Genomic DNA, 14,657 nt, shown 5'->3' with positions numbered 1-14,657 from the left:
CACACACTTGACACATGCACACACTTGACACAAGCACACACTGGACACAAGCACACACTGGACACACGCACACATACACACTGGACACACACACACTGGACACACACACATCCTGGAGACACACACACACTGGACACACATACTGGACACACGGACACACACTGGACACACACATACACTTGACACACACACACACTGGACACACACACACACTGGACACACACACACTGGACACACACACACTGGACACACACACACTGGACACACACACACTGGACACAAACACACAGTGGGCACACACACTGGACACACACACTGGGCACACACACTGGACGCACACACACACACTGGACACACACACACTGGACACACACACACACACTGGACACACACACACACTGGACACACACACATACTATGGACACACACACGCACTGGACACACACACACTGGACACACACACACTGGACACATACACACACACTGGGCCCACACACATACACTGGACATACACACACACACACACACACACTGGACACAAACACACAGTGGGCACACACACTGGACACACACACACTGGGCACACACACACACTGGACACACACACACATGACACACACACACACACTGGACACACACACACACCGGACACACACACTGGACACACACACACTGGACACACACAAACACACACGCACACACTGGACACACACACTGGACATTCACACACACACTGGACACACACACACACATTGGGCACACACTGTACCCACACACACTGGACACACACGCACACTGGACACACATGCACACTAGACACACACGCACACTAGACACACACACACACACTGGACACACGCACACACACTGGAAATACACTTATGGGCGAGGCGTTTTCAGAACCCCAAAATGTATCATGGAATTCAACCAACCTCTCCCTTTAATATATTTGTTGCTTTTCCTAGCACACGGCTTTTTCCTTAGGTGTGGGATTACAATTATGGACACGTGGGTTTTAAAGCACAAAACACTGTTTATTCCATGAACTCAACTTAACATCTTAAATAAACATTGGATCTCTTAACACCCCTTACTTCAAAGATAACTCAGAAAATATTGCAGCAGTAAATAACTCCTTAAAATGTTCCTTCAAACTTCCAAGAGATTTAACACCTTTAAACAGAATCACATCAGGTTAAAGGATACATATATTTTCTGTAGAATGGCAGAGATATATTAGCTTGGTTGACTTCAGCTCCAGCGCCTTGCTTTCTTCCTGCAGCTCTCTGGAAACACACAGACACACACAAACTGCTTTTTCCAACTGCAAAACTAAACTGCAAAATGGCTGACCTGACCTCAGCTCCACCCACTCTCTGACATCACTGTTTTCTTAAAGGTACATTGCTTAAACATCCATGTCTTAAAGGTATTCTCACATGACACACACACACGCTGGACACACACACACACACACACACTGGACACACACACACTGGACACACACACACACTGGACACACACACACACTGGACACACACACTCACACTGGACACACACACACTGGACACAGACACACACTGGACACACACACTGGACACAGACACACACTGGACACACACACTGGACACACACACACACTGGACACACGGACACACTGGACACATACACACACACTGGACACATACACACACACACTGGACACACACACGCATGAACAGAAGTAAGATTAACAGCAAGGGGAAAGGAAAGATCCAGCAGAGACACGGTCAATGTTTCAGCACTAAATCTTCATCAGAGATGCTTCATTCCTCTTTCTTGAGAACTGTAATAACTGCCCCACCGCTCATGCAAAGGAGATAATAGAACAAGGATCAACGCATTCTGAAACATTTTGCTTGCTCTGTACATTTATCACCAAAGCGTTTAAATAACAGTTCACATGGGACAGATTTAAAAAAAGGGAGATGCAGTCTCTTTTATCAGGTTTACCCATCCCTCCACTGACATCACTGGGGCGCTGACAGATCAGCTAATCAGAGCATCGGCACAGCAAGGTTCAGGAGAGATTGATGGCCGTGTTGTAGACCTGATGAACTGATCAGACCAATAAGATGGCTGGGCCCCGGAGATTTGTAAGTAATAAACATCAATCCGCACATACTACTGCTGAGTAAGTATTAGAGCAGATTAGTACAGACGGCCTGGCAAATGGCAAATCAGTCATATCCTATTTCTTTCAGCACCACGTAATTTTAGGAATAAAGATGCGGTGAGGCAGGGAGACTGGAAAAGGCTGTTCAAAAATCCAATCAGAGCACGTGGAAATTCTTGTAGCCACTTTGCATTTTCCTGTCCCTTTAAGGACCGTGTCACCCAATGAATAAACAGTGAGGCAGGAGAGGAGGTAGGTCCACTGCAAAGTTTGAACAAAAACAGGGCAATGGTGATTTTGTCTGAGAGTTCACATCATTTCCAGAGGCTGGTCTCACACTATCAAACATAGTCAATATTACCCCCCACCCCTGTGACATTGTGCTTAATAGAATAGACCCATAGAAATAGCTATTCAGCCTAACTTGTCCATGCCAACTCAAAGACACCCAGGTGCTCTTTCTAATCCCATCTTCCTGCACACAGCACATAGCCCTGCAGCATTAAGCACTTAAGGTGCAGATACAGGTACTTCTTAAAAGAGTTTAGGGTCTCTGCTTCCAAGCACCAACTCAGGCAGCGAATTCCAGACACCCCCACCCTCTGCGTAAAAATGTTTTTCCTCATGTCCCCTGTGGTAAACTACTGTAATGTATAATACCGTGTATTGTGGTAAATGGCCACTGTATTATGTGTAGTATGGTAAATCACTGCCGATGGATCCGCCTCCCCTCGGGCTCATGTATAAATTCGGGATCAGAGGCCAGGAGGCTTTTTGTTTAGTGTATGAAAGCCTCAGTTACGTTCACCACTCGTCGCGTGTTCATTGATGGTATATCAATTTAATACACTAAACATCTAATATGAATTTGTCACTCAAGTTTGATCGCCTGGAGCTGGACCCACAGGCAGCTGACACCATTGCAACATTCGAGCACTGGCTAAGCTGCTTCGAAGCGTACCTCGGATCCTTCACCGAACACTTCACCGACCTCCAAAAGAAGCAGATCCTCTACGCACGGGTGAGCCCGCAAGTCTTTCTTCTCATCAGGGACGCCCCCTCATATACGGAGGCGATAATGCTGCTGAAGGCACACTATGTTAAGTCTGTGAACAAGGTGTATGCTAGGCACCTTCTCGCCACGAGACAACAACGCCCTGGGGAATCACTAGCAGAATTCCTGCGTGCCTTGCGGCTACTCTGCCGGAACTGTGATTGCCGGGCGGTATCGGCTACCCAACACACGGAGCTGTTGGTCAGGGACGCTTATGTCGCAGGCATGAAATCAAACTACATCCGCCAGCGATTGCTCGAAGGGGGGACACTCAGCCTCCCAGAGACAGTGCAGCTCTCAAACTCGCTGGAGGTGGCCTTCCAGAACATGGAGGCCTACACCTCCGACCGCCCGGCACCCTCATGGACTTCGTGGGCGCCGCCATCATCCAACTCAGGTGCGGCGCAAGCCGGACTGTAAGCCCATTGCTACAGTGCCCGGGATAGGACCTTTATCAGGCTATTTTTGCGGCCAGGGTAATCATCCCAGACAACGCTGCCCTGCATGGAATGCGACTTGCAACGGGTGTGAGTGGAAGGGCCACTTTGCGAAAGCCAGCCAGGCCCGATCTCTCCCTAAAGCTTCTAGGCCCAGCAGCGCTGCCTGCTGCCTGTCGGGGCTGCCCCCAGCTGCCGCGCCACCCGCCATGTGCGATCTGTGGGCGCCATCTTCGATTTCGACCGCCACGTGCGACTCATGGGGGCCGCCATCTTTGACGCCATCTCCGATGCCACCCGCCATGCGCGACCCATGGGGACCGCCATCTTGGGACCACTCCGCAGCCTCCCGGGAGCCCTGCTCACCCGATCATACGCTGGCCGCTGCGACCTCCGGCCGGCCTACCCATCACCTTCCGAAGCTCACCTCCATCACGCTCGACCAGTCCCGGCATCATCACCTCACTAAATCTACGATGACCGTCTGGATCAACGGGCACGAGACGGCCTGCCTTTTCGACTCCGGGAGCACAGACAGCTTCATACATCCAGATAAGGTAAGGCACTGCTCCCTCTCAATCATACCCGCGACCCAGAAAATTTTCCTGGCTTCCGGATCACATGCAGTAGAAATCCTGGGGTACTGTGTCGCGACCCTTACCGTACAAGGCGTAGGGTACACTAACTTGAAAATGAAATGAAAATCGCTTATTGTCACAAGTAGACTTCAAATGAAGTTACTGTGAAAAGTAATTTCACATTCCGGCGCCTGTTCAGGGAGGCTGTTACGGGAATCTAACCGTGCTGCTGGCCTGCCTTAGTCTGCTTTCAAAGCCAGCGATTTAGCCCTGTGCTAAACAGCCACTTCAAACTCTACGTCCTTCTCCATCTCTGCGCTGCACTATTACTGGGGCTCGACTTCCAGTGCCACCTCCAGAGCCTTACTTTAAAGTTCGTCGGACCCCTCACCGTCTGTAGCCTCGCGACCCTTAAGGTTGTCCCACCCTCGCTCTTCGCTAACCTCACCCCAGACTGTAAGCCCATTGCTACTAGGAGCAGACGATACAGTGCCCGGGATAGGACCTTTATCAGGTCGGAGGTCCAGCGACTCCTACGAGAGGGGATCATTGAGGCTAGTACCAGCCCCTGGAGAGCCCAAGTGGTGGTCGTCAAGACTGGGGAGGAGCACCGGATGGTCATAGACTACAGTCAGACCATTAACCGGTACACGCAGCTCGATGCGTACCCCCTCCCCCGCATATCTGAAACGGTCAACCAGACTGCGCAGGATCGAGTCTTCTCCACAGTTGACTTGAAGTCTGCGTACCACCAGCTCCCTATCCACCCGGTGGACCACCAATACACTGCCTTTGAGGCAGATGGCCGCCTCGACCACTTCCTCAGGGTTCCCTTCGGCGTCACCAATGGCGTCTCGGTCTTCCAACGGGAAATGGACCGAATGGTTGACCAGTGCGGGCTGCGGGCCACGTTCCCGTACTTAGATAATGTCACCATCTGCGGCCATGACCAGCAGGACCATGACGAAAACCTCCGGTACTTCCTCCACACCGCTAAATTCCTGAAACTCACCTACAATAAGGAAAAATGTGTTTTCCGCGCAACCCGCCTAGCTATCCTTGGCTACGTTGTGGAAAACGGAGTCCTAGGGCCTGACCCCGACCGCAAGCGCCCCCTCCTGGAACTCCCCCTCCCCCACTGCCCCAAAGCCCTGAAGAGATGCCTGGGGTTCTTCTCCTACTATGCCCAGTGGGTCCCCAATTATGCAGACAAGGCCCGTCCACTTTTTAAATCCACCATTTTTCCCCTGCCGGCTGAGGCCCGCCTGCCCTTCAACCGCATCAAGGCAGATATTGCCAAAGCCGCGATGCACGCTGTGGACGAGTCCATTCCATTCCAGGTGGAGAGCGATGCGGCGGACTTTGCCATGGCCACTACCCTCAACCAGGCGGGCAGGCCCATGGCTTTCTTCTCCCGTACCCTCCACGCCTCCGAGATTCGACACTCCTCCGTCAAAAAGGAAGCCCAAGCCATCGTAGAAGCTGTGCGACACTGGAGGCATTACCTGCCGGCAGGCGATTCACTCTCCTCACTGACCAGCGGTCGGTTGCCTTCATGTTCAATAATACACAGCGGGGCAAGATTAAGAACGACAAGATCTTGAGGTGGAGGATCGAGCTCTCCACCTATAATTACGATATCTTGTATCGACCTGGGAATCTCAATGAGCCCCCAGATGCCCTCTCCCGCGGTACATGTGCCAGCGCACAAGTAGACCGGCTTCGGGCCCTCCACATCGCCCTGTCACCCGGGGGTCACCCGTTTTTTTCACTTTATCAAGGCTCGCAACCTGCCTTACTCCATGTGGTGAACCACTGTATTATGGGATGTAAGGTAAGACCTGCACTACAGGTTCGCCGGTAGCCCCTGTCGGCTGGCTCCGCCCACTAAGGTCTGTATAAATATGCGTGACCTCCATTGCTCTGCCATTTCGCCAGCTGCAGCAGGAGGCCATGCATCTGACTGCAATAAAGCCACAGTTGTACCCAATCTGCGTCTTTGTGCAATTGATTGCGCATCACTCCATCGAGGAGGTCAGGACCGTGATCAGGGACTGCCAGATCTGCGCGGAGTGCAAACCGCACTTCTATCCGCCAGACAGGGCGCACCTGGTAAAGGCCTCTCGCCCCTTTGAGCGCCTCAGCATGGACTTCAAAGGGCCCCTCCCCTCCACTGACCGTAACCTGTACTTCCTCAGCATTGTTGACGAACACTCAAGATTCCCTTTTGCCATCCCATGCTCTGACATGACCCCGCCACCGTCATCAAGGCCCTGCAAAGTCTTTTCACCCTGTTCGGGTTCCCCACCTGCATCCTTAGTGATCGAGGTTCCTCCTTCATGAGCGACGAGTTGCGTCAGTTCCTGATTAGCAAGGGCATCGCCTCCAGCAGGACGACCAACTACAACCCCCGGGGCAACGGACAGGTGGAGAGGGAGAACGCGATGGTCTGGAAGGCCGTCCTCCTGGCCTTACGTTCTAGAAGTCTCCCAGTCTCCCGCTGGCAGGAGGTCCTTCCCGATGCGCTCCACTCTATCCGGTCGCTCCTGTGCGCTGCCACCAGCGAAACCCCTCACGAACGTATGTTTGCCTTCCCTGGGAAGTCCACCTCCGGGGTCTCGCTCCCGTCCTCCTCCGGAAGCATGCGAGGAGTCATAAATCAGATCCTCTTGTCGAGAAGGTCCTGCTCCTCCATGCCAATCCACAATATGCCTATGTGGCACATCAGGACGGGCAACAGGACACAATCTCCCTTCGGGATTTGGCACCTGCAGGTTCCCCAGTGACCAACACCACCACCCCCGACCCTACACCGTTCCCCCCACCTCTACCCACTTACCTCAAGAACTAGCACCCGCGGGCCCACCGGTGACCATCTCCACCGCCCCCGCCCATACACCGCCCACCCCACCCCCTCCACCATCTCAACAACTGGGTGAAGAAGAGGACAACACACTCCGGGACGCGCAGGTCTCGACACCGGTGCCCACACCACAGCCAGGACTGAGGCGATCACGGCGGAAGGTCAAGGCCCCCGGCAGACTTGATCTTTAAGTCCACTTCACCTCCGCTGGACTCTTTTTTTAACAGGGGGTGAATGTGGTAAACTACTGCAATGTATAATATGTGTATTGTGGTAAAGGCCACTGTATTATGTGTAGTATGGTAAACCACTGCCGATGACTCCGCCTCCCCTTGGGCCGGTACAAAGCTGGCTGGTCTTCGCCTCTGATCCAGTTCGGGATCAGAGGCCAGGAGGCTTTCTGTTTAATTTATTAAAGCCTCAGTTACGTTCACCACTCGTCGTGTGTTCATTGATGGCATATCATCCCCTCTAACCCTTCTGCCACTTAGCTTGAATCTATGACCCCTGGCTTTTGAACTCTCTGCCACGGGAAACTGATTACACCTGTCTACTCTATCTCTACCCCTCACAATTTTGTATACTTCAATCATGTCACCCTCTCAGCCTCCTCTCTTCCAAGGAAAACAACCTCACCCTCTCCAACCTCTCCTCGTAGCTGCAATTCCCCAACTCTGGAAACATTCTAGTGAATCTTCTCTGCACTCTCTCTGCGGTGGCTGTTCCATACATCCTTCCTGTAATGTGGTGGCCAGAACTGAACACAATACTGCAGTTGTTACCTCACCAGTGTTCTATACAGTTCCATTGTCATATGCCGACTTTTGCATCTGCCAATGTAGTCGGTATACTGCTTTTGTTACTTTTTCTGCATTTTCCTGGTGGAAGTGTTGAAATAAGAGTTTGGAGTTTCCATTTGGTTATGTAGCAAAAATGATCTAAACTGACAACATAAAGGGCAGGATTCCCTATTTGGGAGACAATGGGCTGGATTCTCTGACTTTGCAGCTATGTCCAGAGGAAGCGTCTGGTCTTATGACCAAAAAGTCGGCGGCGCCCCTGCATCGATGCTCCGCCCAATGGGGGGCTAGCAGCCGTGCCACGTAAAGCCCACTTTACATGCAGATACGGACGGAGAATGGCCGTGTCCGTGGTCCCGCATGCGCACGGCGGCAGCTTGCGGCGGTTGTGCCATACAACATGGCGCCGGCCGCGCGTGGACCTGACCTGCCAGATAGTGCCCCCCGTAACCCCCCTCACCACCCCCGGGCCACACCCCCACCAGTTCCCCCCGTCCCCGCCGAAGCCCTCCTGCCAGCGGAACGGCTCCCCTCCCCCCCCCCCCGCCCCGACGATGGCGGCGCTGGACACAGTCCGCAGCCGCCACGCAAGGTCCCTGAAAATTGAGAGGACACGCCGCACGCCGTCGAGAAGTCGGCCCATCGAGGGCAGAGCATCGGGGGAGGGCCTCAGGTGATGTCCTGAGACCATCCCAAAGGCGTGCCGCGTACTCCTCGAGTACCCTGTTTTTCAGGGGGTGCAGCATCCTAAAAATGGCGCTACCCCTGATTCTGGCATACAAACGGATTTTCCGGCCAACTGCTGAAGGCGATTTCAGCGTCAGCAATCGGAGAATCCCGCCCTATGTTCTCCTGCTGGAGCTGAATTGCTTATGTTTCACGCTGGCGCTGGGAGAGGCACCCAGAAGCAATTCAGTGTCCATTGCCCTGCAAATGTATGCATTTTCTTTCTTAAATTTAGAGTACCCAATTAATTTTTTTTGCAATTAAGGGGCAATTTAGAGTGGCCAATCCACCTAACCTGCACATATTTGTGTTGTGGAGGCGAAACCCACGCAAATTAGGGGAGAATGTGTAAACTCCACACGGACAGTGACCCAGAGCCGGGATCGAACCTGAGACTTCGGCGCCTTGAGGCAGCAATGCTAACCACTGTCCCACCGTGCTGCCCCTGCAAATGTATGCATGGCGGGCACTGCAAGGGATTTGGTCACGAATCCTGCTATCAGGCTGCCATTTTTAAACAAACTCATCGACTGGATATGGGTGTCACTGGTTAGGCCAGCATTTATTACCCATCCCTAGTTGCCCTTCAGAAGGTGGTGGTGAGTTGCCTTCTTGAACCGCTGCAGTTCTTGAGGTTTTAGGTACACCCACTGTGCTGTTAGGGAGGGAGTTCCAGGATGTTGCCCCAGCGACAGTGAAGGAATGGCGATATATTTCAAAGTCAGGATGATGAGTGACTTGGAGGAGAACCTCCAGGTTCCCAGGTATCTGCTGCTCTTGTCCTTCTAGATGGTAGTGGTCGTGGGTTTGGAAGGTGTTGTCCAAGGAACCTTGGTGAGTTACTGCAGTGCATCTTATAGAACATAGAACATTACAGCGCAGTACAGGCCCTTTGGCCCTCGATGTTGCGCCGACCTGTGAAACCACTCTAAAGCCCATCTACACTATTCCCTTATCGTCCATATGTCTATCCAATGACCATTTGAATGCCCTTCGTGTTGGCGAGTCCACTACTGTTGCAAGCAGGACATTCCACGCCCTTACTACTCTCTGAGGAAAGAACCTACCTCTGACATCTGTCTTATATCTATCTCCCCTCAATTTAAAGCTATGTCACCATCCGAGGAAAAAGGCTCTCACTGTCCACCCTATCAAATCCTCTGATCATCTTGTATGCCTCAATTAAGTCACCTCTTAACTTTCTTCTCTCTAATGAAAACAGCCTCAAGTCCCTCAGCCTTTCCTCATAAGATCTTCCCTCCATACCAGGCAACATTCTGGTAAATCTCCTCTGTTCACTTTCCAATGCTTCCACATCCTTCCTATAATGCGGCGACCAGAATTGCACGCAATACTCCAAATGCGGCTGCACCAGAGTTTTGTACAGCTGCAACATGACCTCATGGCTCCGAAACTCAATCCCTCTACCAATAAAAGCTAACACACCGTACGCCTTCTTAACAACCCTCTCAACCTGGGTGGCAACTATAGATGGTACACATGGCTGCCACTGTTTGTCGGTGGTGGAGGATTTGAATATTTGTGGAAGGAAGAGCAATCAAGCGGGCTGCTTTGTCCTGGATGGCGTTAAGCTTCTTTTTTTAAAAAATATGTTTTATTGAAATTTTTTTCCCAAACAACAATTTTTCCCCTCTTACAAAGCAAACGCAACAATAATACAGAAATTTTTTACAATACACAAGTAACAAAACCCCTTTATCTTTGACCTAAACTAAACTAAACCCCCCCCTCCCCCTCCACCCCCCCCCTTCCCCCTGGGTTGCTGCTGCTGGTCATCTGTCTTCCCTCTAACGTTCCCCGAGGTAGTCGAGAAATGGCTGCCACCGCCTGGTGAACCCTTGAGCCGATCCTCTCAGGGCAAACTTTATCTGCTCCAGTTTAATGAACCCCGCCATATCATTTACCCAGGCCTCCAGTCCGGGGGGTTTCGCCTCCTTCCACATGAGTAGGATCCTGCGCCGGGCTACGTGGGACGCAAAGGCCACAACGTCGGCCTCTTTCGCCTCCTGCACTCCCGGCTCTTCCGCAACTCCAAATAGAGCTAACCCCCAGCCTGGTTTGACCCGGGCCTTCACCACCCGCGAAATCACTCCCGTCACTCCCTTCCAATACCCTTCCAGTGCCGGGCACGCCCAAAACATATGTGCGTGGTTTGCCGGGCTCCCGCCACACCTCCCACATTTGTCCTCCACCCCAAAGAACCTGCTCAATCTTGCTCTCGTTATGTGTGCTCTATGTAGCACCTTAAATTGAATCAGGCTAAACCTGGCGCATGAGGAAGAGGAATTTACCTTGCTTAGGGCATCAGCCCACATACCCTCCTCTATCTCCTCCCCTAGTTCTTCTTCCCACTTTCCTTTTAGTTCGCCCACCGACTTCTCCCCCTCTTCCCTCATCTCTCGGTAAATCTCTGACACCTTGCCCTCTCCGACCCACACCCCTGAAAGCACCCTGTCCTGTATCCCCTGTGTCGGGAGCAACGGAAATTCCCTCACCTGTTGTCTAGTAAACGCCCTCACCTGCATATATCTCAAGAAATTTCCCCGGGGCAACTTATACTTTTCCTCCAATGCTCCCAAGCTCGCAAAAGTCCCATCTATAAATAAATCTCCCACCCTCCTAATTCCCAACTGGTACCAGCTCTGAAATCCTCCATCCATTCTTCCTGGGGCGAACCTATGGTTGTTCCTGATTGGGGACCCCACCAGGGCTCCCCGCACCCCTCTCTGTCGCCTCCACTGTCCCCAGATATTCAATGTTGCCGCCACCACCGGGTTCGTGGTAAACTTTTTAGGTGAGATCGGTAGCGGCACCGTCACCAGCGCCTCTAAACTCGTCCCTTTACAGGACTTCTCTCCAGTCTTTTCCACGCCGCTTCCTCACCCTCCATCATCCATTTACGTATCATTGCCACATTGGCGGCCCAATAGTAATCGCCCAAGTTCAGTAGTGCCAATCCTCCTCTGTCCCTACTACGCTGAAGGAACCCCCTCCTTACTCTCGGAACTTTCCCTGCCCACACGAAGCTCGTGATGCTCCTGTCTATTTTATTAAAAAAGGTCTTGGTGATTAGTATAGGGAGACATTGAAATACAAATAAGAACCTCGGGAGGACCATCATCTTAATTGCTTGCACCCTGCCCGCCAGCGATAGAGGCTGCATGTCCCACCTCTTGAAGTCCTCCTCCATTTGTTCTACCAACCGTGTCAGATTAAGTCTGTGCAAGGTTCCCCAGCTCCTAGCGATCTGAATCCCCAGGTATCGGAAGTTTCTTTCCACTTTCCTTAGAGGCAAGCCTTCTATCTCTCTACTCTGGTCCCCTGGATGTATCACAAATAATTCACTCTTCCCCATGTTTAGCCTATACCCCGAGAAATCCCCGAACCCCCTCAAAATTCGCAGAACCTCTATCATCCCCCCCGCTGGGTCCGACACGTATAACAATAGGTCATCCGCGTATAACGAGACTCGGTGTTGGCGTTAAGCTTCTTGAGTGTTGTTGGAGCAGGCAAGTGGAGAGTATTCCATTACACTCCTGACTTTTGCCTTGTAGATGGTGGACAGGCTTTGGGGGGGGTCAGGAGGTGAGTTACTTGCAATAGGATTCCTAGCCTTTGACCTGCCCTGGTAGCCACAGTATTAATATGGCTAGTCCAGTTCAGTTTCTGATCAATGGTTACCCCAGGATGTGGATTGTGGGGGATCCAGCGATGGTTATGCCATTGAATGACAAGGGGCGGTTGTTAGATCCTCTCTTGTAGAAGATTGTCATTGCCTGCCAAGGTATGGCATGAATATAACTTGCCACTGCCAGCCCAAGCCTGGATATTGTCCATGTCCTGTGGCATTTGGACATGGACTGCTTCATTATCTGAGGAGTCGTGAATGGTGCTTTCCCCCTGATTCCCATTGACTCCAGTTTAGCTAGGGCTCCTTTATGCCACACTCGGTCAAATGCTGCCTTGCTGTCAAGGGCAGTCACTCTCACCTCACCTTTGGCTTTCAGCTCTTCTGTCCAGGTTTGAACCAAGGCTGTAATGAGGTCAGGAGCTGAGTGACCCTGGCGGAACCCAAACTGAGCGTCCGTGAGCAGGTTATTGCTGAGTTAAGTGCTGCTTGATAGCAATGTTGATGACTCCTTCCATCATTTTGCTGATGATGGAGAGTAGACGGATAGGGTGGTAATTGGCTGGGTTGGATTTGTCCTGTTTCTTGTGTACAGGACACACCTGGGCAATTTTCCACATTGCCGGGTAGATGCCAGTGTTGTAGCTATACTGGAACAGCGTGGCTAGGGGTGCGGCAAGTTCTGGAGCACAAGTCTTCAGTACTATTGCCGGGATATTGTCAGAGCCCATAGACTTTGCAGTATCCCGTGCCTCCAGTTTAGTGCTTTTTGCTGAGAAAAAGAGGAAGTGAAAGCACTTAATTCTTAGATGGGGGGTTCCTGTTATGGAGGTCTCCCTGCTGTGGGGGGGGGGGTCCTTTGCATGGGGGGTGTCCCTACTATGGGTGGAGGGGGTATCCCTGCAACAGGGGGGTTCCCTGCTACTGTGTCTATGGTAGAGGTCTCTGGTGGGGTGGGTGGGGGGGTGACCAGGATTTGCATTGTGGGGGTAGAGAGGGGCCCTCCAATGGACACGGCGGGCACCTACCTTAATTACCTACCCCCTTGGCCCATCTTGAGGTCCACCACGTCAGGACCATGCTGGATAATATTTCTACCAATCCACGCCCGCGTGAATCCCAGCCCAGAGGGCCAGAGAATCACAGAGGCTTAGTGAACCCAGTCCATAATCTATGAATTTAAAACAAAACACAGTTGCAGCATTATTATTCTTTAAATTAAGGAGACCAGCATTTTGCAACATATTGAAATTATTTTTACATTTAAATATTCATTATTGTGCCATTATTAGACAAATATGGACAGCATCCACCTACAGCAATGAGGTAAAAGACAATATAATTGGCTTAATAATTGCCTGTTGAGGAAGGTGCTTGAACTATGTCACCAGGAGAATACCCTGTTCAAGTCACAGCATGAGACCTTGGATATTTGAGCTTTTAGCTGTCCGGAAAGCTCCAGAATATGCAAAAACTTTGGTTCAATGTCACAAAGCACCCTCTTCACAATGAAGGTATCCTCCATCTTGTTGTGTGGCACTGCCATCATCTTAAATGGGATAGATTTTGAACAGATCTTGCAACTGAAGACTGGGAATCCATGAGGTGCTTTGGGCCTTCAGCAGCATTCTGTATTCAACTACAGTCTGCAATCTCATGGCCCAGCATAACCCCCACTCTACCATTACCACCAGACCAGGGGGCTGTCACTGGACCAATGAAGAGTGCAGGAGGGCATGCCAGAAGCAGCACCAGACATACCGAAACATGAAGTGTGAACCGCGTGAAGCTACAATACAGGACTACTTGCCAAACAGCATAAGCAGCAAGTAATGGACAGGACTAAACAATTCCACAATCAGTAGATCAGACTTAAGCTCTGTAGTCCTGCCACATTCAGTCGTGAATGCTGGTGGACACTTAAATAATTCACTGGAGGAGGAGGCTCCACAAATATCTTTGTCCTCAATGATGGGAGAGCCCAGCACATCAGTGCGAAAGACAAGGCTGAAGCATTTGCAACAATCTCCAGCCAAAAGTGTTATGTGAATGACCCATCTCTGCCTCCTCTACAGGTCCCAACATCACAGATGTCAGTCTCCAGCCAATTCCATTCACTCAACTTGTTATCAAGAAACAGCTAAAGGCACTCGATACTGCAAAAGCTGTGGGCCTGACAACATTCCAGCAATAGTACGACTGAAGACTTGTGCTCCAGAACTTGCCAGGCCCCTAGCCAAGCTATTCCAAGCTACAACTCTGGTGTCTACCTGGCAATGTGTAAAAAATGCCCAAGTATGAACTGGACACAACATGCAAGGTAAATCTAACCCATCCAATTACCAGTCCATCAGCCTAATGTCGATTATTTGTCTTTCTTATTTTTCTTTCCTCT

At 51.3% G+C, this 14,657-nt stretch overlaps 1 long non-coding RNA gene across 2 annotated transcripts in view; it reads right to left on the bottom strand.

Annotated features, from left to right (window-relative positions):
• Positions 1 to 959: 959 nt before the first annotated feature.
• The window catches only part of LOC140394830 (uncharacterized), an 82,955-nt gene continuing 69,257 nt past the window's right edge, over positions 960 to 14,657 (bottom strand). For both annotated transcript variants that reach the window (XR_011936022.1, XR_011936023.1), the window contains exons 2-3: positions 13,291 to 13,433; positions 960 to 1,286 (exon numbers count right to left, since the gene is read on the bottom strand). This is a non-coding gene — a long non-coding RNA (uncharacterized lncRNA). The remainder of the gene's footprint in view (positions 1,287 to 13,290; positions 13,434 to 14,657) is intronic.

This window comes from Scyliorhinus torazame, chromosome 18 (genome assembly GCF_047496885.1).
Source record: "Scyliorhinus torazame isolate Kashiwa2021f chromosome 18, sScyTor2.1, whole genome shotgun sequence".
Lineage (NCBI taxonomy): Eukaryota > Metazoa > Chordata > Chondrichthyes > Carcharhiniformes > Scyliorhinidae > Scyliorhinus > Scyliorhinus torazame.
Note: the sequence above shows the minus strand (reverse complement) of the source record. Positions and strands in the feature narration are given on the sequence as shown.